The sequence below is a fragment of the Hoplias malabaricus genome, chromosome 2 (genome assembly GCF_029633855.1).
Source record: "Hoplias malabaricus isolate fHopMal1 chromosome 2, fHopMal1.hap1, whole genome shotgun sequence".
Lineage (NCBI taxonomy): Eukaryota > Metazoa > Chordata > Actinopteri > Characiformes > Erythrinidae > Hoplias > Hoplias malabaricus.
Window position 1 is genome coordinate 70078949 of NC_089801.1, and position 25448 is coordinate 70104396.

Consider the following 25448-nt stretch of genomic DNA (forward strand, 5'->3'; position numbering starts at 1 on the left):
AAACAGAAGTATTTACAGAGATCTGAAGAAAGATGAAAAGAATTAGGTAATTAGAAATAAAGAAAGATCTACCCAACAGTGGCCCAAGGAAATTCTCTGTTGTGTCATTGATCACCATTCTTTCACTCCTCTCTTTCACAAAGCTGCTGCAGAAGCACATCAGCAGAAATTAACAGCAGGTGGAAATACAAATAGGATAATTTTACCACATGACAATCACTCATTCACAGACCGTCTCTCTGGAACACACACACACACACACACACGTAGATGTCGTTCATGCTGCTATCATCCAATTATCAGCCAGGAGTGGTACTGAAGCACCCTGGATTGTTGCAGCTCTGCCAACACTGACAGAACAAAAGGAAGGAGCTGTTGAGTCTTGCTCGATGCTGATTAGGAGTCCGTGCCCAGGAGGAGTAAAATGCAGATGGCGTGCTGCATGTTTTATAAGATGTTCCCCTCCCTGCATCGATGCGGGGAATACCAAGAGAGCAGTCAGGACGACAGAGTGAGAGACAGAGATAGGGTTGCAAAGGGGAGGAAAATGTCCAATAAACGTCCTGTAAATTACCGGTAACCTTCCATGGGAGCTTTAGCTCGGGAACTTTGGAAATATTCCAAAATGTAAACTTTCCATGGAAAGTTTGGGAACTTTATTGGAATAAATAGAAAATATTGGATAATTTAAAATAACTATATCATACACTTTCATCATTTTAACTTTTTTTTCCCCAGACAACAAGAATATATCGGTCCACTGGCATAAAAAGGCTGGCACACCACTGACTGTAGACCACTGCTGGTCCACCACTGGACCACTCAGATTACTACCCTGTACAGGATATAACTCATTTATAATCTCCTCAAACAGATTTTACATTCACAGAGACTTTTATTCTGGAAAACACACTGATACAAATATTACCAACAACTATGAAAGATATAATAATGAGTATAAGCCTGATATAAAATGATTAAACGCTGAAAATGTTGACACTGTGCTGGATTACAATTATTTACTAATCTTATTTATAAAGAATAACAAAAAGAACCTAATGAAGGAACAAAATGTAAATTGGACTGTGAATGGAAAAGTGCTAAAATGTGGCATTTTGTCTAAAATACTGTTTAATCACCAGTGGTCCACCCAGAAAATGCTGGTGGACCTCCAACTTTGCCCTCAGTGGAGCAACAGTGGTCCGCCATCTTCTTGCTATCAGGGTTCTGTCAACAGCAGAAGGCATAACAATACAATTAACAAACACCTGTGATGTCATAGATGATGTCGCATTCTTCTGTTCAATAAAACGACAATGTAAAATCATTACAGCTAATGGTCTTCAAAATGTTAAATAAATAATTAACAAGTATTAAATCTTGGTTACAGAAACCTTCTGAGACAAAATATATACGTAGTTAACCTATGCTAGCCTTGGTAAGCTAATCACTTGCTAGCCTGTTAGCCTTGTGTTGGCCTTGTTAAACTAGTCTCTTAAATTAAATTGCTCATTAGGCTTTTCTAATTTACCAGATAGCAAACAGCTGTGAGATTACACATTGATTTAATAGTTGCTTAAACATTTCAATGCTATTAGTGTCAATGAAAATATGAACCTTGTCAAAACTTACCTGACTTCAGGGAGTCCTTTGGTCCAAATGTGTGCTTTCAGTGAGTATCAGGTTTCTAATCAGGACATGTGCTGTATATGTAATGGAGGAGAGAGTAGTTCAGGGGGTGTGGTCTCAATAGCCCTTCAGTGTGTGAGGTGCCATGTGACTAGGAATGAGGAGCAGCTTTTCTATTCAACTGTTTTTGTATCATATCAAGAGTATGTGTCAGTATATATATATATATATATATGTATCATATCAAGAGTATGTGTCAGTATATATATATATATATATATATATATATATATATATATATATATATTTTTTTTACTAACAATATGTAAGTTTCTCATCTTTAGCTTGTAATATTTCCATTGTATTCCCGTTAATTCCCACAAATACATGTTAATTCCCATGGTAAATTTCCCAACTTTGAAAATCCCTGGATTTTCCAACCCTAGACAGACAGCATCACCCTGAGATTATCTTGAACGACAATGAATCAGAGTGCATTTGAGAGTAGCAGACGTAAATGGCTAATTAGGGAAGAGTATTCAGGTCTTGCTCAGAAACAAGCACCTCAGACTTGTACAAGCATTCATTTATTTTCGTATTCTGGGACACAGTAGGTCCAGAGTCTACCTGGAAGCACTGGGCAGGAATACACTCTGAACAAGGTGCCAGTCAGTCACAGGCCTTCACACACTCATTCAGTCAGACCTATATGGACAATTTTAAATAACCAACCCATCTCCCAATGTGTTTTTGGACTGTGGGTAGTAACCAGAGCAACCAGAGTAAACCCATGCAGACACAGGGAGAACACTTACTCCTTTCACACAGTGACCTGAGGTTAGAAATGACAGCAGAACACATGGACCCTGGAGCCGTGTGACACTGACACTAGCTGCCCTCAAAATGTTCCCTATTTCCTTCTTCCTTGTTTCTCACTTACTCAGGCATTTTATTGAGTGCATGTCATAGTCAGAGCATGGCTGAAATATGCAAGAACAACAGGACTTTCTCCTGTTTCTCCTCCTCTGACAGTCTCACAGGCTGAGATACTCAATTTATGCTGTGCTAAAGGCACCACTGTACACACACACAGGCAGACACGCCCCAATGCACCGTTAAGCCTGCTCTTGCCTCACTCGCCCTCGCGCACAAAACACACACCAGCTCACCCACACAGTCAGGGGAGTGATGGACACTAATGGCGAAATGGAACATCAAGCCAAGAGTCTGTCTGCCTAAAGACAGACCGTCAAACAGAGGAAAACATATTTTGACTTCTGCTGCCGGGAACGATAGTGAAATACGGAATTCTCTCTGGCATAATCATTTAGACTCTTTTGAGACGCCCCGCTCCAAGAGAACAGTGGTTATAGGATAGAATACTCTGATAAATGAATATAAACTGAACACAACTCAGTATAACCCCTAAGCGTTCCAGCAGCAGCATGGTTTGCTCTACAAACTTTTATGGTACTGTGCAAGGCCTGGAGACCACAATTCATTTAAGTTCTAGTCAAAACAGTCATTAATAAGGGGTCTAAATTGAGGTTCTATAACCAGGAGAGTGTTGGTTTCAGCCAATTAAAGGTGGGAGTGATATGACGGACATGGGAGTCAGTGCTCTCCTCCAGAATGAGGGGCTGTCCAGTGATGGGGCATAATATGTTGTGTGGTATGGTATGTTCTGAGCCCTTAAAGGATCATTCTGTAAAACCATTCCCACCAAAGCCATAGGTTCATTTACAGAAACTGACAACAAGTGTGTAAAATGGCTGCTCACACGGGTTGCCAGGTTGAGAAAAACGAAGCTACACAAACAAGCAAAAGATGAATGTAAGTATGCATCAGTTTCCTCGCACGGGCCAAAAAAACGCACATTTGTAGGTGGATTGACTGTTCAAAAGTGCCCCTAAGTGGCAACGAACGAATGACTTAATATTTGACTTACCATTTCCACCCTAAAAACCTTCACTAGACAAAGCGGATGCTATCTTCCTTATTGATTTTTCCCTTCAACTTTAAATGTCACTTTAGGAGACAGATATTTGCTTCTTATTCACAATGTTGATATTCAAACATTTCCTTCCACCTTAAATAGGTCAGGTTACTATACCAATATTGGCATTGTTCACCTGCTACTTACTTCAATATTCTGTTCCACCTTAAATAGGTGACTACGTAAGGCTGAAGACTGCTTTTGAAACAACTCTTATTCCTCACTTATGTGTTTAATGTACACATACATGTCTGTACTTACATAGAGATTCAGAAATGACTTGCTCTTACCTGTTCAGGAGAAAATTAATCAACTCTATTTCACTCTTGTAGCCCCGGTGGACTCTAAGCTGCCTTCATCTTACAAACACATGCTAGTATTTCATTCATGTACTCATTGTCTGTAAAATCTTATCCAGTTCAAGGTAGTGGTGTGTCAGGAGCCCACCCACAATAACTGGGAGCAGGTCAGGGACACACGAAACTGACCATCACACACACCTGGCAACCCGTGGTGTGGAAATGGTACAAGGATTTGGAAGTGGGCAGATCCACAGGCTGAGATATATTCTAAAATAAGTACATACTGGCTGCTGTCAGACTCGCCAGTGCTTCAACTTAATTTCTCTGATGTCACAGCCTGGTCATTTCATTATTTAATACAGTAAATATATTACACATTGTACCCTTAAAAGTGGTTGTATACTATCAGTCTCTTGTTGCAACTAAGATATTTTTTTTTGTTGTTTATTTATTTATTTTTGTATATAGGTCCTTTAAAACTAAAGGTGTTTTGTGGGTACACAGATAAACTGTTTGAAATCCAAGACTTGGATTGCTGTACACAAACCATGAAATGTTGTACCGCCTTAAACGGGACAGTAGCCTTAAATATAAGTCCACACACGCTCCAGCATTCGTACACAAGGCTCTTAGAGAGTGACAACGGCGCCAGGCTCAAGGGAACGACTCTGCTCCTCAGAGCATGGCATTGTGGGCCATCATTCCAGACTGCCCACGCAGATAAGCCCCACAGCCTGCTGGGAAATGCGGTCCTGCCTGCTTTATCAATCTCAAACAGGGGGCCTTTCTGCTCTGTAACACTCTGGACCTGGTGGATAAGCAGCAGTCTGTGGGAGACATGACCGGGGAACATTCCCTCAAGTCTGGAGCGCTTCACTGAAGACGGAGACGGGAGGACAGAGCCGTGCGAGTACCAAGAGAGAACCATCTCAATATACTGTTCGACATGGGACCTGACCTTAAGACACAGTCTGGACATCTGGAAAATCTTATTCTTTTATCAAAGCTGTCCAGACTGGTTAAATATAAACAACTGACTTGTGGATATCATACTGATAAAAGATTTATGAAAGTAACTCAACCTTAAAAGCACAGCTTATGCTATCTTAGTTCCATTAAAGCTGCACTGTAACAGTTTGAAAACTTTGTAAACATTGTTGCACCAATCAGCTGCTAAAAGCAGGTGATTGTTTTTTTTTGTGATGTCACAATGTGTCTGCAGACTGCTCTTGTTTATCTGCACATGCAGATAAACATCCTATAAGATCATAGCTCATTTACATATACAACATTTTAAACCTTCAGACTCAGGGTTCAAAGATTTCCAATGTTTTACCTGACAAGCTCATTGTGTTTCAAAAATATACATTTTGAATTTGATGCCTGCAGCTCTCTTTAAAAAAAACATAGTTGGGACAGAGGCAGATTTACCTCATAATACACTGCTTAATCATTTAGGAACTGAGGATACAAAATGCTGCAGTGCTGCAAACAGAATACTTGCTCATATATGCCTGGTGTAAGGTTTTAGTTGCTCAACAGTGGTCGCCTTTGTCTTATTTACCTCTTTATAATGTGTCCTAAAAGACAGACCTAGTCTGTGAAGCCTCACTCTTGTTACAGATGCAGAATGACACACTATAGTGTCTTGCTGAAATAACCATGGACTTCCCAGTAAAAGACATCTCTCTAAAATCCCAATATGAGTCTCACTGATGCACCCCCACACCATGAGAAATGTTCTTTGACTGTTAAGTTTGTCAGGTCCCTTTCCATAAAACTTTCCAGTCTTGTAAATACAAGTTATTACCGGAGAACTATTAGGATTACAGCGAGATCCGTCTTGTTGTAACATGACACGTTAAAAATAATAGCCAGGTCACCAATACGTGTTCAATCATCTGAAACACAAGATGCTTGTTTTGGTTCCTTATCCAACACTAAAATAAAGACAAACATCCCCTTTAACCGTCAGACCTAAGAGAGACCATTACACTCCCTGGATGTCCTTTCAACACTGAAGAGCCAGCTACTTCCACAGCTACAACTGAGACAACTCCACTACTGTCCTAGAAGCGTCCTGTAAGAGTCAGACGAAAAAAAAACCCCTCCCAAACATTATCTCTCCCTTCATTCGTTTAGTGGTAATTACCCTAATTAAGCTGCAGCCATCAGGCAGCACACACACACACACACACACACACACAGCCTATATATCCGTGTCCTCGGGAGAAGGGAGTGCTGAGGATGGATAGATTAGGAGGAGAAAAGAGAAAAGGAGAGATGAGTGTGGTCTTTGTTGAAAGCAGGGGGATGATGTTGTGAGTGCTGATTCATCATCAAGGTCACGGTAAGGACGTCTGAGTAAATCCCACACACGCTGTTTTCCGCGGGGTTTACTGAAGACCGATCTGATCAGCAGAACATGTGTGTGTGTGTGTGTGTATGATACAACACCCTCAACCCCTTCCTGCATTGCACTGCAGGTTTATTATTCAGGTAAAGATCTTGAGGGCAAAAGTTTGGGCAGCCCTAGTCAAACAGCATGTTTTATTGATTGTCTTCTAGGTCAAAATAAGTACACATCCACTAAAGAGAACACGTCTCTGCACATTTAAACATGCTCCCTGTTTATCTGCCGAGTTTCACACGCTGCTGCGTTTCCTTTCCAACCCTCTACAGCAGTGGTTCCCAAACGTTTTACACCAAGTACCACCTATGCAACCTATGAATGACTTGCTTGAATATTTGTCATTTGCATCACAAAATTATTCTAAAATATTTGCAAAAAAACCTAAAGCACATACAAGTAATTAGACTTAAACTGTACGTTTTAAACAAAATTATACATTTATGAGAACACAGCTACAATTTCGGGGAAATAAGCATTTTGATTGAAATAAAAACATGAAGAGATATTAATTTAATATACGCTTTAATAAACTCTAGTTGAGAACAGTGCGGCGCTTGAAGCAGGTGCTCACAGCGGCTCTCAGCACTTGTATTAGCAGGTGAAGAAGGCGCGACGCTGTTAAACAGTGTTTTAGGACTCTAATGATGCGAAGACTGGTCACAACGTTTTCCTTCAGTTAAGTGTTCTCTCTATTTATGCCTCTAGAGTAAGTCCTTCTGGACTATTTCGCTGGGTTGGTCTCGGTTTGTTTTTCTCGTTTCCACTTTGCCCTTTTCTACAATAAAATCCAAATTACTCACGTCTGTCTCTAGCCTTTGCTTATATTTAGTAAGGAGCTGAGACTGGGATTTCTTTACATGGATTTTGTAGAACACTGGGAGATTGCCTTCCTTGGGAGAAGCGGGGGAATGCTGCTCAGCCCTTTCCTACAGAAAACTGAACTACCGTTTATTTGTAAACCATGTTGTGTTGAGTTATTAGTTAATTCTTTAGTTAAGTAATAATATTTGAGGCCATCTGGCGTACCACCAGTTGCTGCTTCACGTACCACAGTTTGAGAGCCACTGCTCATGGAATGATAATGGTGAGAAATAGTGGGAAACCTTAAAAAAAAAAGTGTCCTTCTGGGATTGTCCCATCTGTCATTGCACCCCGGATATAAAGTGTTTATCTAACCACTTTCTATAATAACTGGTGATGTAGATTAGACAGAGAAACTTAAGACGTCTGCTTCCATTTTCCCAACTGTGACGGATTCCGACTGGTGGTTTTCTAGAAAACTGTGCACTTCTCAATGGATCCCTCTCAGTTGCTCTGTTCCCATCCTAACCCCTTCACAATGCAGACTTGTGGAGGGAGATATTGGTTGACTTCCCCTTCAAACACGTTAATTCATGTCATTGGTCATGATTCATCATACTCTATACGGCCTAAAGTTTGTGGAGACCTGCTCATCCAATGGTATGAAAAATCAGATGTATATGTATGCATAAAAACTCTTCTAAAAAGGTATCCCAGTTGGTTGCTAAGCTGTTGCTTTGCTTCGGTTAAGGTATCCCAGGTTGCTGATAGGTTGTATCTAGGCTAATGCTGTTGTAGCCTAGGTGGTTGCTAACGTATTGCTTGACTGTTGCTATCACAAATGGTTGGTAAGAAGTTGCTAGGCTGTTGCTATGGTGTGCCAGCTTTAAGGTGTTGCTATTCTATAGGCAAAGGTATCCCAGGCAATTGCAAAGTTATTGGTAGGCTGTTGCTATGGTATTCCAGCTGGCTGCTAAGATATTACCAGGCCACTGCTATGGCATGCAAGGTGGTTGCTAAGGTGTCTCTAGGCTGTTGCTATGGTAAACCAGGTGAATGCTCATGTGTTGCTCTGTGGGAACTACTGTGTTTAACAATGATCCTAGGTGGTTGCTATGGTAAATGAGATGTGTTTTATCAATGTGTCCCCAAATTTTTGACCACAGTGTGGTTCTTGATGGCTGAAACAGGAAATAGTCCTCTGGAGGAGACAGGTCACCACACAGTTCACAGACATTGAGGCGAAGCTGGAGAAAAAATCAACATCAGCCAAAACATTAAAAACCACTGACTGTGATCGGATCTAATGGGAACACTCACCTTAGCCTTGGTTTTAGAGCCAGGATAAAGAACAGGGATGAAGAACAGAGTGAAGAAGCGTCTGGTCAGCACAATAATGTCTAAACTGACTGTTGCTGAGGAGGAAATTCTGAACTAAACATGGCCTCCCCTATGTGAGGGGCCCTCTCTACACTGTAAAAAATGTCTGTGAATTTTACGATGGAAAACTGTAAAACCATGACAGTAAAAGACTGTAAACTCTAAAAAGGTTGAAAACAGCTTCTTTAACAGTGAAATACCGTAAATATTTTATCAGCCAAAAAATAAAATTTTTTACATCTCTTTACTGTAAAATATACATTATTTCACTGTTAAACATAAACCATTAGGGACAGTACAAGTGTCCAAGGACTGGGAGGAGCTGAGACTCATTAGGGAGCTCCCAGCATGCTTTGCTTCTCCATATTTTCTGTGATTTTTAGAGTTTCTTTGTTTTTTTTCAGTCTTTGAGACTTTTTAATTTTGGGTTGCATTGGGGTGATCACTGTGTGTGTGTTTGTGTTTCTGTGCATATTATGTCGAGACGTGTGTTGGTCAGGAAAGTTCACCATCAGCCTGTATTCCGCGTGTGGCACCCAGATACCGAACATTTCTTTAGTCCTTTCAGCAGTATCTCCTTTTAAGGGCTGAATACAGGATGCAGTTTGGCTATATCTAAATACGGCTATATCTCAGTCTCCTTTCTCTAATTTGTCACACAATTTACATGTTAATTTTATGGCAAAACAATGTTTCTTTGTTATTTTTATGTAAATACCATGTCTTTTTTACATTGTATATCTGTTTTTTTAACGGAAATGCACTGTAAACAAAACAATCCTTAAATGTAAAATTTATGATTGCCAAAAATGTTACCGTATATTTTACGTTGAAATTCTGGCAACCACAGCTGCCACTATTTTACTGTAAATTTTACGGATTTTTTTTTTTACAGTGTAGGGAACATAAACTGATTCATTCAGGCACTACAGAGCAATTTGCTTCTCTATCTCATATTGTACATTATTGAAAATGTTATAAAATAAATAATATAATGTCTTTTAAAATACTGTTGCTGCTAAAAATGACTTATTGCACCTTTAAAAGGGGTGCACTTTAGCTGCTGATGTATTACAACCCATACAAGGAAAGTGCATTGAAAGTCACCTCTCCACAAAAGACAAAAAAGTCCACTTCAGAACACAGCCTGGTCCCCTCACTCTCCGAGGAAGAGCGTAAGGAGATTTGTGTCTCCTAAAGCCAATTACAGAGCGGTTTCCTGTACCCGTGGGGGGTGTGATAACAGAGGGGAGGGAGGAAATTAATTCATCAGATCCCACCTTCACACTTCCTCTTTGTGTGTGACACCGTGCTAATGATTTAATGAAGCTCGGGCCCGGCGTCGTGTCCTACACCAGGCTCAGGCTCCAAGGAGATCTTATCTGCTCACGAGCTGATCTCAGATCAGTCTCCTCTATCAGCTTTCCAAACTCCAGCCACATTATCAGCTGAACGGTAGATCAGGTCTCAGAGCTTAGGTGTGTATAGGAAGCCTAATCTCTGTCTGCCTTTACTCTACGGTTAATCGACACTGAGATTTGCACACGTCCATGTCTTCATGGGTGTCTAGAGCATCCCATGTCATGGTTTCCTAGGGGGATTATTATTCAAGGTGTTTATGTACAAACAAACACTCACTCAATCTCTAAGAACATCATGCTTCACTCTTGCTCAGATTAGGAGGAGGTGGAGGAAGAAAAAAAAAAAATAATAAAATGTAGATGAAACAAAGCTAGATAATGGAAAAAGAAAGTTAGATCAAAAGGAAGGAGAAGAAAGAGAAAGTAAAGCTGGTGAACGTGTCCACCTGTCCATTTTTATAAGACACTAAGCATCTGAGAGAATGTGGAGCAGTGAAGCATCTGCTACGGAAAAAAAAATAGACAAATAAGATTCATATTTACTGCTGTTGTCAGAAGAGTGGAAGGATGAAATGTGAAATTCTGGAGCCTCGCTGTGTCGAGGAGATGTTGGATCATGAGACAGTCAACAGAAAGTGTAACTAACCTCTGAGTCTGAACTGTGGGACAGGGACAGGGACAGAGACACCCGAACGTGTTACAGAATCTCGACCTACAGCCTCACAGCTCCTCTCCAGTTTATTTCAGGAGTCACTTCAGTCATCCCCGTGGACACACCCGTAATTCTGACCCCTACATTTACACAGTGTGCTGTAGCAAATTACACAGGCCACAAGACATTGATCCGACACATGAGCTCAATACATGAGTGGAGTGAACAGCGGTGGAGACGGATCTGGTGGTGAATTCCATTAACCGGATTGATTTATGGAACTGCTCCACAGGTTAAAATACGGACAAGGGCAGAGTTAAAAAGGTTACAAGTGCTGTTAAGGTCACCGAGGGGTTGCTGGTTGATGTAACGAGTGGACACGATAAATGCGCAATATGGATCAGCCACAGGTTTAAAACCACTGACAGGTGATTATGTAGTTACAGTGGCAGCTGTCCAAGCATGGGATTATAGCAGGCAGCAAGTTAGAATCATGTTGATGTTGGAATTAGGAAACTGAGGCAGGATCTGAGGGCCACACTATGATGTCATAATGCTGTAGTCAGAAATGAAAGGTCATGTTGGGGTCATTCCTGGGGTGCAGTGGTTAGTACCTAGCAAAAGTGGTCCAAAGAGTGCTGCTGAATACTACACTTTTTAACATTAATTTCGGGTAAGAGTTGTTTTTGGCGGAACAAGAGAGACCTATAATATGCAATAAATGTAAAATCTGATCATTATTTTGCAGGTTTGGTGTGAATAAAAGCGCCACACTCTGTGATATTACCCAAGGTATGTGTCTGTGGATATAAATAAAACTCAAGACACAAGAATGGCACTGCACAAGATATCTTTAGGTCAACGGCTGTATCCTATGAGGCGCTGTAATGAGCACCAGGCTGCAGGGTGTAGAGGTATTTGAGACTGATGCAGAAGGCTTTAAACAGAGGCACTGGAGACTAGCATGAGGCAGAAAAACAACCCATTGTCTCTTTATATTCAGTCCTCATAGCAGTGATCAATAAAAATTACAAAATCGAACTCTGGGAAGGAGATCATTTCTCCAGCCTTGTGCTGTATCAAACAAGTGTGTTGTACTTCAACCTCAAAAGAGCAGAATAAAGTCTTTCAGGGAGGTGGTATCTCTCTGTGAAAATGACCTTAGCTACTCTCCAGGTAATGATCCTGTGGTTTGCCAAAGGCCACCACCTTGTGTGTAGGGGGGTTCTCCGGGTTCCGTTCAGTCATTGTGTTCAGACCACTGCCACTGATTCTGCCTCTGGGGAAGCTGATTTTATTGATATATGGTTTGCTCCTTTTTCCATATCTAGAAAAATCACAGTACCCTGGATAAGGACTGGGTAGGCCTTAGCCGTCAGCAAGGAGTGGGCGAGTGATGAGGTCTCTCTCTCTCTCTCTCTGTTTCCAGCCTCTCCAACATCCAGAGTTCCCTTTGCTGTCACCATTAGACAATAACAGCTTGATAAACGTCTGGCTGGCTGGCCTGGCGCCATCAGTGTGATGGGGTAAGTAAGAAGAACCAACTTTTTTTTTCTCCACTGATATGATGCAGAAATTAAAGTGTCAAAGACTTACTTGGATTGGGTTGAAATACCAAGACTTTTCTTTGTTTTCCCACCATTTTAATCATAAATACACTTCCCAACATCTATCTTCCTCCATCTGTGGAACCAGCCCAGTCTCACTTGTGATTAAAGCAATTAACTTGGATTTTGAAACAGCTGCTAAACTTGCTCCAAGCTTAAACTTTAATCATTTACTTAATGTGTACCAGTCAGAACAGCCATTAAGCAGAAGTTATTCATTTTTCTTAAATAAAAAAAGCAGAAAACATTCAACAGAAAATACAAAGAAGTTTGTGTGCATTTATTATTTTTAAAGTTACGTTTTCCATTTCTGACCCATAGTGTTGAGTCTTCTCACATTAATTTTGGGTTTCTAGAACCTACCAACCCACAAACTGTGAAACAAAACCAGCCAGGTCAGCTTATTGGGCTGCCCAACTCTGATTTTGCTCCGCCTATTACCTAATAAAGAGAGATACTAGAACTGTACTGCCACCTTATCTGAATATGTTCAATTGGTGACTTGATTTCATGCAAATTGAGTGCAAAGGCAGGGTTAAAACATACAATAAAAGCAGAAAAAATAAGAAATGAGCAAAAACCAGAACAGGGGTGTAAAAGAACTAAGCCAAAACAAGAGAAAAGTGGAAGAGAACTGAGCAAAAATGAAAGCAAAGACATAGAAGAGCCAAGCAAAAACGAGATTAAGACCCCAGGTCTGTGTTCAGTTTGTAAAAAAGTGAAATAACACGTCCCCTTTAACATTTAAATTCAGCTGAAACTAAAACATTTAAGTCCAAGGAGCCGCCAAATCTACTTGGACCAACTGCACTCTGGAGGACCTCTGGTCTTGAGGGCACACGACTGTGGTTCTAAACTGAGTGAGGACTGTAAAGCAGGGCTCACCTGGGCACTTGCTACTCCTACTGGAACACTGCTATTACCTCCTGCCTCAGGAGACTGACAGATTGAAGGATTGTGTCTGTACTTTTGTTCCTCACTTCAGGAACTGACCATGGCCACTTCCCCAGCGCTTACGCAGACACAGGGGCTCTTTCTGTCTTCCTCCTATTTTGGCCAACCACTTACACTACCTCAGACCTAGCTCTTTTTCTCTCTTCCTTTCAGCGCTATCTGAAAGAGAGCGTCGCCTCCTGTCATTAGAACTCCAATAACTTGAAGATCATCTGAAATTATGAGTTGATACATTTCACCACCAACTACAGACTGAAGAATACTTCACATATGTAATGGTATGTCCTGTTAATTACCATCACTATAAACTAATACTCAGCAGCAATGCAAGATGTCATCAGGTCATCACTATACAAAATAGAAATGAACCGCTGGTAATCCAGGAGTCCAACAGAGCACGTAACAGTAAGCTCCACTGTAGCATATGGATTCATTCGTCAAGCTTATGACTAAGGCTAAGGCCTTCAAGAGCTTGGTGGATCTTTCTCATGCAACATTAAAGACTAACAAGCTGTTAGAGAATACATTACATTTATTTAATTATTTATTACAATTATTTAATTAATAAATACATTAACAGTGAAAATGAGTGTCCCAGATAATTGTAGCACTAGCATTAGAAGATAACTTATAAAACACTAAACGAGCTTCTATCACTGGTAGCACTGCTTCCCTAAATCCACACAGGAAGTCGGCCCTGTACTTCAAGGAGAAAGGCTATTGAAATGACTACCGTAAACCATTGTGAGTGATGTTCATATTAGCTCTGCTGGGTAAACAATACCCCGCTTTTGACATTTTGAGCTTAGTGCTAGGACTGAGCTTATTTTTTAAAATAAGTAGTAAGGTCAGGTTTAGGTTTATTGTTAAGCCCAATTTATACTTCTGCGACGACCCAACGGCTTAGGCAACACTTCGACGCAAACGCTACGCCGTAGCCTGACGTGGACCTCCCCACGGAAACGGCAACGCTCATGATTGGTCAGAAGTCGGACGGACATTGCTATGCAGAACCGAAGAAGTACAGAATCATTAACTACATTCCTCCACAGACGCAGACAGCAGCCAGCTCATAGCGAGAGATTTCCTCAGACATGTGGGCGGCAGAGAGGAATAAAAATGTCATCCTGGCAAAAAAAATAACTTGAAGAGAAGCGATACTACACAGGAAAAGTGTGCCGGCTTTGTATTAGTTACTTTACTGGCACCTCGTGTAAACTATGTTCTGTCCCAAACAACGACCTACTCCTTAAATAGTACACTCTAAAGATTTATAAAACTAATTCTACTACACCACTACCTTGTGTACCACATAGTGTAGAGTAAGATGTTTGAGATTCAACCCTAGTGGTGTGGCGGTGTAATTGCAGAGGGATGCAGACACCAACGCAGAAATATAAACGCTCGCAACGGCGGTAGGGCGCTTCCGTATCCGGCGTAGGCTCTGCGTCGAGTCAACTCAGAAGTATAAACTGGCCTTTAGTGTTAGAATTAATGGTGATTTTTCACATTGAGCACACATCAAATGTGTATATCCACAAAGGGCAACTACACTTTATACAAAGACTTTTGAAAGTCTTTATATATATATACATATATATTTGGGTGCAGTAGGGCATTCGATTGGATATGTTTGTGCATATATACATATATATGCACAAACATATCCAATCGAATGCCCTACTGTATATATGCACCTATGTATATATGCACAAACATATCCAATCGAATGCCCTACTGCACCCAAAAATACTATATGTAAACTGAAAATAGTAAGAAGGAAAGATCAGTTCATCCCCAGTAAACAAGGAACATCCCTGGACGTTCAAAATAGGTCTAAAAGTAGTCTGTCCGTCAATGGACGTCCAAAATCCATCTTAATAAGTTAGTTAAGTGGTGACCAATCAATAACGTCAGTGGACGTCCAAAACGCGTTTTATACAAGTAATTTATTTCGAGATCAATTAATAACGTCAATGGACGTCCAAAATACGTCTAATAGTCGTCTTTTCAATGTCTGTGTTTGGACGTCTTTTCAACTTTCATTTTCAGCCTTAGGAGAACGTTGATTAGACGGCAGTCATTACGTTATTTCAACGTTGAATCAACAGCTAATTGTTTACTGGGTCAGCAATGAGCAAAACCCCAAACACATTTTTAATCCTAGCCAAGAGATAAACTGGCCAAGAGTTAAAGTAACCACATGCAAAACCTCAGAACGAAAAAGGACTCTGAAACAGCTGCACATGAGCTTAACGTTGCAACTCTGCATGACTTAGAGGGGTATAAGTCTCCCTAGCTTTGCGCTGGTGAAGCAGTGTAACTGTGTTCTGAAGAGAAGCAGCTCTATCCACTTCCTTTAGAATGAGTTGGAGCTGTGATACATATCTAAAATCACTTTTTTCCACCTCTGTGCCTCGTGTGAGTGGTATGGCCATAAAAGGATGACTGTGCACTATGAAAGCATATGGAAATCTCTCTGCATGCCCAGTGGCTATGAATGAACTACTGGGATAGGGAACATAGAGCAGTTCACTATGGTAACAGAGTGAAATCGCAGTGGCCACCATTGGGGGGCGCTGTGGTTCTGCTGCGACAAAAAAATGAGATGCACTAAGTCTTCCCTACAGTCTTCCTTTGCTTTGTCTCTGCTCTGCAGTGATCACTTAAACATGGAGTGGAGGGGGGGGGGGGGGGGGGGGGCAGGCTGAGAGGTCTTGTCGCCCATGAGAGAGGAATCAAAAGAAGGGAGAGAAAGAGAGAGAGAGAAGAGGACAGACACAGGGATGATAACAGACAAACAGCTAATGAGAAATGAAGCCTGTCCTATTGGAACCCAGCTAGTGTCTGACTCAGTCTATGTGGGACACTATAGAAACTCCATGCATCCAAACTAGCACTGAGTCATTTGGGATGGGGATTTAAGTGCAGGAAAATATGGTGAGAAGGGATTGCAGACAACGCAGAGCTTTCACACGAATTCCTGACTTAGAAACCAACCGTTGATGAAATATTAAATTTGTAGATATGCAATTACACATTAATTACATACGAAGTGAAATATTCAAATAAAGTTTGTAATTTCATGGCAAATAGTGCATGGTGTTATAGTCACACAACTTACATTTGTATAGTTAATAATAATGATAATAAACTTTGTTTATAAAGTGCTTTTTATGAACCCAAAGCACTGACGGTATTAGGACAGAACAAATAAACATCAAAAGACAAACAGACAAAAGACACAAAATCACACACACAATAGAAATAAATAAAAAATAATTGCAGGCTTAAATCTACATTTGCTTAAATAATAATAATAATAATAATAATAATAAAAGCTGCCTTAGGCCTCTCAGATGATATTTAGAGATTGCAATTGTTGTTGTGCCTTATGCTACTTGTAATTCATTAGTACATCATTACTAAATTACACACATCAATATCAATTCAAAAAGTGGCGGAAAAAAAAAAAATTCTGTAAACGGCAATAACGTTCACTCAAATTCCGATAAACCAAAACCACTGCTTTTTAAGTTCATGATGAAACGATCCTTTGTAGAGGAACCTGACCACTGCAATGACTTTTAGAAACATTGAACTCTTCTGACGTCTGGTTCCAAACATCACCAGTGTGAACAGTTCTGACTCAGCATAGTTTCAGCATTAGACCACTCAGAACGACCGTGTGCATTTTAAACCATCGAATTACATAGATATCAGAGCTGGCACCAGTTGGATACCAAAGAAGCTGATCTGATATTCTAGTCAATATTTCAGAATTGTTTTAGAGGAATGCACTTTAAAGCGACAACTGCAGATCCAACAATTTAGTACATAACTGACCAATAAATAAATAAATAATAATAATAAATAAATAAATAAATAAATAAATAAAAGTAGCACACATTCATAGCAGTTCTGCTTTAGGATGATAATCACTAATGGTCCATAATCCTGCCCCCAACTGTAGAAATGGTGTTTCAGGACGGGCAGCCATCAGAAATCCGTCCATCCATCCATCCATCCATCCATCCATTATCTGTAACCACTTATCCAGTTCAGGGTCCAGAGCCTACCTTCACAGGGCAACACAGACACACACACACATTCACTCACACACTTACACCTACGGACACTTTTGAGTCGCCAATTCACCTACCAATGTGTGTTTTTGGACTGTGGGAGGAAACCGGAGCACCCGGAGGAAACCCACGCAGACACAGGGAGAACACACCACACTCCTCACAGACAGTCACCCGGAGGAAACCCATGCAGACACAGGGAGAACACACCACACTCCTCACAGACAGTCACCCGGAGGAAACCCACGCGGACACCGGGAGAACACACCACACTCCTCACAGACAGTCACCCGGAGGAAACCCACGCGGACACAGGGAGAACACACCACACTCCTCACAGACGGTCACCTGGAGGAAACCCACGCGGACACGGGGAGAACACACCAAACTCCTCACAGGCAGTCACCCGGAGCGGAAATCGAACCCACAACCTCCAGGCTCCTGGAGCTGTGTGACTGCGACACTACCTGCTGCGCCACCATGCCGCCGCCATCAGAAATTCACCTGTTTATTGACAATAGGCAAATGATTGTTAGCACTCATTACATGGATCCTGGAAGGGCTTAGTCCAATATGTACAAATACACTGTGACTACAGACAGCAAATCAGGGACCTTCTGAAAAGTAAAAGACTTGTAAATATGGTTTATGTACCTTTATAAGTTGAAAAACTTATAAAAAAGTTTACAAAATATATCGATATCAGTTATAATTAAACTAAAAGAGGTATCATGCCAAGTCTAGACGAATCTTTGTAACCCTCCTCCTACACAGAAATGCATTTGGATTAGATTATGAATTGAACACTTAGACCAAGTAACTAATATGTAACTGCAAAGCACTCAGATTTCTAATGCCATTTATAAGAAAGTCCCACTGTGAGCCCTGAGGGGGGGAAATTTCCAGTTGTCCAATCAGTCACTTCAGTCAGACTGTGCCCTTGGCCACTTCCAGGCTGTACCTAAAAATGCCTGCTTCAGAAGAGTATGTTTTATTTATTTATTTATTTATTTAGCCAGGCTGGTGACAAGCATCGGATCAGTGTGGGGCTCTGTGGGGCCGGGTGTCAGGAGCAGTTATGATGGAGTGGATTAATGTTACGCTTGGAGGCAAATGTCTGCCTTTCCTCCTTGTGACTTTCGTCCATTCGCCAGCTCCTTGGCCTCTGTTTCTGAAGCAGGACGTCCTCTGAGACAATGAGACAATCTAGATTCCTACTGAGATTCCTACTATACAAACACCACATTAACTGTATTTTAACCTTTGTCCCAAACCAGGAGCAGAAGGTTTACTTCTTTAGCTTTCAGGCTAAAAGGCTAACGTACCTGATGTGCAATAAGAACCCCAACATACTAAAGGAACCCCATTAAACTTGCTCTTAAGGCCCAATGCATCTCTTTCATCACTGTACACTCAAGTCTGTAAATACAAAACGTATAGCAATAAGTCTTGCAAGGGGCAGCAGGGGGCGCTGACGGTGGTGATACTGCCACACAGCTGCAGGGTCTTGGGGTTTTGGGTTCAACCCCCACTTTGAGTATCTTTCTGTGAGGAGTGTGCCATGTTCTCCCTGTGTTCTCATGGGTTTCCTCCATGGGATATCTTCCACATTCTTAAAAAAACAAAAACACATGTCGGTAGGTGGAGAGGCTGTGAGAAACCGTCCATGGGTGTGAATGTGTGAGGGACTGGTGCTCTTTCAGGGGTGTGATCCTGCTGTCCGCCCTGTGATTCTGGGTAGGCCCTGACCCAACGGAGTGGTTACAGAAAACTAGTTGGAGGGGACGCCAGTCCTTAACAGGGCAACACACACTCACACATTCCCTCACACACTCACACCTATGGACACTTTTCAGTCACCAATCCACCTACCAACGTGTGTTTTTGGACTGTGGGAGGAAACCGGAGCACGCGGAGGAAACCCACGCAGACACAGGGAAAACACACCAACTCCTCACAGACAGTCACCCGGGGGAAACCCACGCAGACACAGGGAGAACACACCACACTCCTCACAGACAGTCACCCAGAGGAAACCCACGCAGACACAGGGAAAACACACCAACTCCTCACAGACCGTCACCCGGAGGAAACCCACGCAGACACAGGGAGAACACACCACACTCCTCACAGACAGTCACCCAGAGGAAACCCACACGGACACAGAGAAAACACCACACTCCTCACAGCAGTCACCCGGAGGAAACCCACGCAGACACAGGGAGAACACACCACACTCCTCACAGACAGTCACCCGGAGGAAACCCACGCAGACACAGAGAGAACACACCAACTCCTCACAGACAGTCACCCGGAGGAAACCCACACAGACACAGGGAGAACACACCACACTCCTCACAGACAGTCACCCGGAGGAAACCCATGCAGACACAGGGAGAACACACCACACTCCTCACAGACAGTCACCCGGAGGAAACCCACGCAGACACAGGGAGAACACACCACACTCCTCACAGGCAGTCACCCGGAGCGGAGGGAGGCCCCTGGAGCTGTGTGATGTTAGAGTCATTTATTATTTATTTACCTTCCTTTACACCAAAACTAAAGAAGCAGACTTCAGACACTACACGCCTCAGCTGATCGACTACACTTGGGTTAAGGGGAACATCCTGTACTTCTGTTTTCTGGCCAATGACTGAGGAGAAACCTAAGCAGATCAAGCAGCTCCACGATAAATAACACTGTCACATCGTCTGGTGTGGTTTCGTTATCTGATCTCTCCTGAAAGGAGACGCCTTTGATTCCCCCGCCTCCCCCCCCCCTCCCTCCCCACAAAGGAATATGGAGACCGCTCCCCGTGGGACCTCCACCCAGTTCTGATGTGGTGTAGAATTCTATTCATGAAGAGGAAACCTCTAAAGCAGATCGATTGTAGAGCATGGCTAATTGAATATCATTCACATCAGCCCCATGTCAATGTGAATTATGGGCACCGTGTTAGAGTTGGGTGGAACTGGGCTATAGTTATGATATTGACTCTCCACTGTGTCGGAGTGTATTTAAAGCAAGCTCTGTAGCCAAGGCCATTTATTCAGCATAGTGATAGAGCTTTGATCTTATGGGAAATATTATGCACGCCCCACCCCCACCCCTTTCCAAAAGGAAAGAAAAAAATAAAAACTCTTTGAAGTCACACAAATGGGGCTTATTAAACAATTAGCATAGCTATTCTGGTCCTAATCACAGTGAGACTGCTACAGGACTGTGGAGAATAAGTAGCTGCAAATGAGCAAAGCACTACTGGAGCTCTTCCGTGGCCAGGAAGCACAAACACTGACATGAATATGTTGTTTAAATTACCTTGTGTAGGCATGACTGTGTTGTTTTGGTGGCCAAATGTTTGTGGACATGTTTGTGTAGTATGTCTCTGCCCCTTTGCATGAACACGGGGATAGGAGACACCCACCAACCACTCAGATCAGCCTAGCATTAAACCCTAGCGATCAATGGGACTGCCAGATCAGCATCAACGATTCTGGGATCCACCACTACACTGATCTGGATACAGTGCTTATAGAAAATGAACGAATAACATGCCTCTCCAATGAAGATCTCTTCATTCTTTCTTCAGCCAGTTTAAATCCTGTGTATCTCTCCTAAAAAGTGCCCTCCACAATTTATAGCCCCGCCCCCGCCCTGTTAAACGTGAGCAAAGTGGGCTTTTAATCTTTCATGCGCAATATCAAACCTGTATTTGAAGGGCAGCGATTTAAAGCGAATCCTGAAACCTGGCACAATTTGTGAAGGGCGCTATATATCAGAGTGCTTAACCACGCTTAAAAATGACGGCTCTTAAAGGGTTCATTATTAAAGGAAATGGTTCTATACAGAACCCTGAAGAATGAAGAACACTCTTTTTCTTTTGTTTCAATGTCAAGCTTGTTACAGTAGAGGAACTGTTTTTGGTGCCATACAGAAGCTGTATAGAACTCTCTCCATCAATCTGAGAACCCTTAAATCATGCAAAAAAGGTTCGTCAAGTGCTCAGGGTTCTGTAGAGGACCTGGTAGAAGCATCATTTATAAGTGTGTGGACTCTGAGTCCAGGCCTGACACTGACTCTGAGCATTCAGAGACGTTCTGTAATGAGTGTGTTTGATTAGGAGCGTGAACTGATTTCCACTGCTTTGAGCGCCATTTTGAAAGCCGCTCCCTCCGTGGCACGAGTGATGGGTCACTTCTGGTTGGGATTTGCCAGATCTGCTCACTGCTTTCCTTCAGGGAAACGGGCAGCGGGGAAAAGCCATAGATCACTTTTTTTTTTTTTTACACATCACAAGCCATTAGTGTCATGCAGAGAACAACCCACCTCTGCCTCAGCCTCGCAGAGAACACAGGTTTACAAAAGCCTTTTAATCGAGAGAGAGAGAGAGAATATGTGGAGAAACAGTGGAGGCAGAGAGAGGAAGAGGGAAATAGGAGAGAGAGAGAGAAACTGTAGAGATGGTGAAAGGGGACGGCGAGGGAGAGAGAGACATTACTGAGTTGAAATCTGGCAAATGGACAGACCGCGGGAGTAAAAGAGGACAATAAAGGACTGCTTTGCCGCTGTGTCTTTTGATGTGTGTGGCCTGTACATTTGAAATCCTTTGTGACTTACGTGACCTCGGATAGTCTTCTACTTTCTGCGTCCGCTTCTGTCTCCAGGCTTAACTCCAGTGTTATGTAATCGCCAAATGTCAGTTGCCGCTGAATAGATCACACAGTACAGAAATGCCAATAATGATGCTGTTCTCTGGGTCCATTCTGTGGCTGCAGTCTAAACAATAGAAACCTTACTGTTCAGCAGCTACACACAGTAAAAATAACAAGGTAAAAAGGGTTTCCCGAGTGGGCCAGAGGTCTCAACGTTGGTCCGATGATTGGGAGCTCACCAGTTCGATCCCCAGTCCAAGTGCACACAATTAGCCTTGCTCTCTCTGAGTGAGTAGAACAACCTTGCTTTTGCCTGAGTCACAAGCACAGTGCTTAGCCAGCATGGGATCTGGACCTATAGCATTCTCCTCCAAGCGTGTTGAGCTGTCTGCTAGCATTGTGTTAGCAGATTAACATCTCTGAGGTTGCATCTCTGACCTCACTTTCCCAGGTTGACTGGGGGAGTACTACCATTTTCATCAAGTTCAAATAACGCCCCAGCACCTGATACGCCCATTCTGAAGCAGACAACTGTTTTCAGTCTTGAGAAATAGTCTCTTTATGTAGAAAACACATTGTAAAATACAATGTAACCATAGCATTTGCTGCTGAGAAACGTGCCTATCAATGGACCCATGTCTCCTCTGATGTTGTGTTAACACTCTGTTCTGAATTAATTTCATTCGCTGAGTGGCAGCTTCTCTTCTGAAGCAGTTACATCATATTCTCTATTGACATATTTCACAACCCTGCCTTTTTTTTCGTCTTTCAGAGTTCTCTCTCTTTGCCAAACAAGTCTGGACACACAATAAAAACTTTTAATTAGAGTCAATTACCAAAACATCGCTGTATTATCCTCTTTTAGAAGACTGCATACAAAAGTGCTGCCAACAGAATAGGACCTTATATGCATTATCTAGAGGAGCTAAAAGTCCCCAGCACTGCGCTGAGGAGAATCATCATGGCCTTTTGGGACAAGTTAATTAGATGCAATCAAACACTCAGTGCAATGGCGTTGGCATCTAAGGTAAGGACTTCAGACTTCAGACCTGACTGAACTTCAACTGACTTCAGAAAAAGGTTGAGCAGCTGTTTGTGGTATAGACTTAACGGGATTTTGACTGTATTTCTACTTGTATTAATCAGTTAGGAGAGTATAATACTTAATTTCGGAAATCTGGAGGCCCCTACATTAATCATAGTAATAACATACTAATAGCATTAGTAATAGCATGAACACTAGTTACCAAGTCGTGAATAACTGAGCTTTGGTTTGTGGAAGAGGCTACTTACAAACAATAAGTACGCTAACAGTGAACACAAACAAATACCTAACTTTCCACTAAGAACATCACGTTCTATGGAGGCTATTAGCTTCTATTCACCATTAGCCACATTAGCATGCTTGGTCCAGCTATTCCCCTTAACCTTACAGAGACATGCGGTGGATAAATTGTGGCTAATGTCTGTGGGCCGGCTCTGCTGACCCGGGCTAGCTCCACGTTGTATCCACTCCATAAAGTTTGATGTTCAGACCCAGTGAACCCATCAGTCTTTATCAGACCTGAGCGCAGGAACGGAGATTAATCACAAAGACGGTACCACACAGCCCCACGTGAACCTTACACCCACGACTCCCCCAAAACACATTAGCGTTCTCACACTCTCTCTCTCGTGCCCACACACTGGATCTGTTTATTGTCTGTAGTCAGTCAACACAATGGTGAGGACATGGAGAGAGGGAAAAGGAGATGAACAGAGAGATCAAGTTTTCACCTGATTCTCTGGATAGAATTCCTTCTGAATAGAATTTACTAATAGAAACTACGGGGAAAACACCAAATGACCCAGAGCCTAAGTCATGTTCATTTGCCCTATGCAGTGGTTAGCATTTATACTTATGCACAGTGTAGTTTACATACACTGACACCGTGGGGCTACGGTGTAAGTTTAATTATGTAGGGTATGTGCCTACGTGGGACCTATGCATTGCTTACGATGTACATTTGACACACAAGCATAAATTGGCCTTAAGAATCTCCTGTAACTCAGGAGCTCAAAAGACGGCAACCTCTGACAAGGGGAAACTCCAACCCTCAGGAACAAGGCAACATTTTCCTTAAGTGAGGAAACACTGGTGAGTTGTTGGTTGTCTCTTTGGGCTGCTCAGTGGCAGTAAAACAACCAAGCTTACTCAGGTGCTAGTGAACTGCATCCCAATATTGAGTACATGTGGCTGATATGTGGTGACCTGTGGTGAGTTGATGATTCTCGCTTGGGTCAGCGCACTGCAATTCAGCGGGGTGCAAGCCACTCCCTCACTAGGGGCAAGGCCAGCTTGCTTCTCCAGGCTGGAGCTTCCCTCCTTGTGAGAGGATAATATATAAAACCTGAAACTGGAGGTGAATTCAGAGTCATTTTGACATCTACATTTTGGTAAGAGGACTGGTTAATGAACTGGAAAGAGAAGAGAGAAACTGGGTTTCCTCCGGGTGACTGTCTGTGAGGAGTTTGGTGTGTTCTCCCTGTGTCCGCGTGGGTTTCCTCTGGGTAACTGTCTGTGAGGAGTTTGGTGTGTTCTCCCTGTGTCTCCGTTGGTTTCCTCCAGGTGACTGTCTGTGAGGAGTGTGGTGTGTTCTCCCTGTGTCCGCGTGGGTTTCCTCTGAGTAACTGTCTGTGAAGAGTTTGGTGTGTTCTCCCTGTGTCTGCATTGGTTTCCTCCAGGTGACTGTCTGTGAGGAGTTTGGTGTGTTCTCCCGGTGTCTGCATTGGTTTCCTCCGGGTGACTGTCTGTAAGGAGTGTGGTGTGTTCTCCCTGTGTCTGCATTGGTTTCCTCCGGGTGACTGTCTGTGAGGAGTTTGGTGTGTTCTCCCTGTGTCTGCATTGGTATCCTCCGGGTGACTGTCTGTGAGGAGTTTGGTGTGTTCTCCCTGTGTCTGCATTGGTTTCCTCCGGGTGACTGTCTGTGAGGAGTTTGGTGTGTTCTCCCTGTGTCTGTGTTGGTTTCCTCCAAGTGACTGTCTGTGAGGAGTGTGGCGTGTTCGCGCTGTGTCTGTGTGGGTTTCTTCCGAGTGACTCTCTGTGAGGAGTTTGGTGTGTTCTCCCTGTGTCTGCATTGGTTTCCTCCGGGTGACTGTCTGTGAGGACCCAACAGGTCAGAAAAATATGTTGCAGAAGTCCTCTGTCCCAATGCCTAAAAAATAAAATAAATAAAATGAAACTTTCATCTTGGTATACTGCATTAAACAACAGGGAGGTTTACAGGTTTCTCCACAGTTGGTTACAATCACATAACCACATCATCACATTAGCGTTCAGGATTGCAGTGACTTTCTATACATTAAACTTGATCATCTTTCATATTCTCTTCCTTTATTTTCAATGCTGTTAACATGCTGCTGATTAGAGTAAACCAACGAGAATTCATGTACACACTAATCTGACACTGTCTGCTTCAGAGTTTATTTCTGACGGACGCTTCACTGCATTCTCCTCTGACAGCGTTTTTAAATTCCTGCCTTTCCGAGGCACAGCTTTTGGAACCACGTTTCTGCTCTTTGCTCCCGTTTCCTGTCCTCTTAAGATGGACGAGTGAAGCTTGGTCGTTTGGCA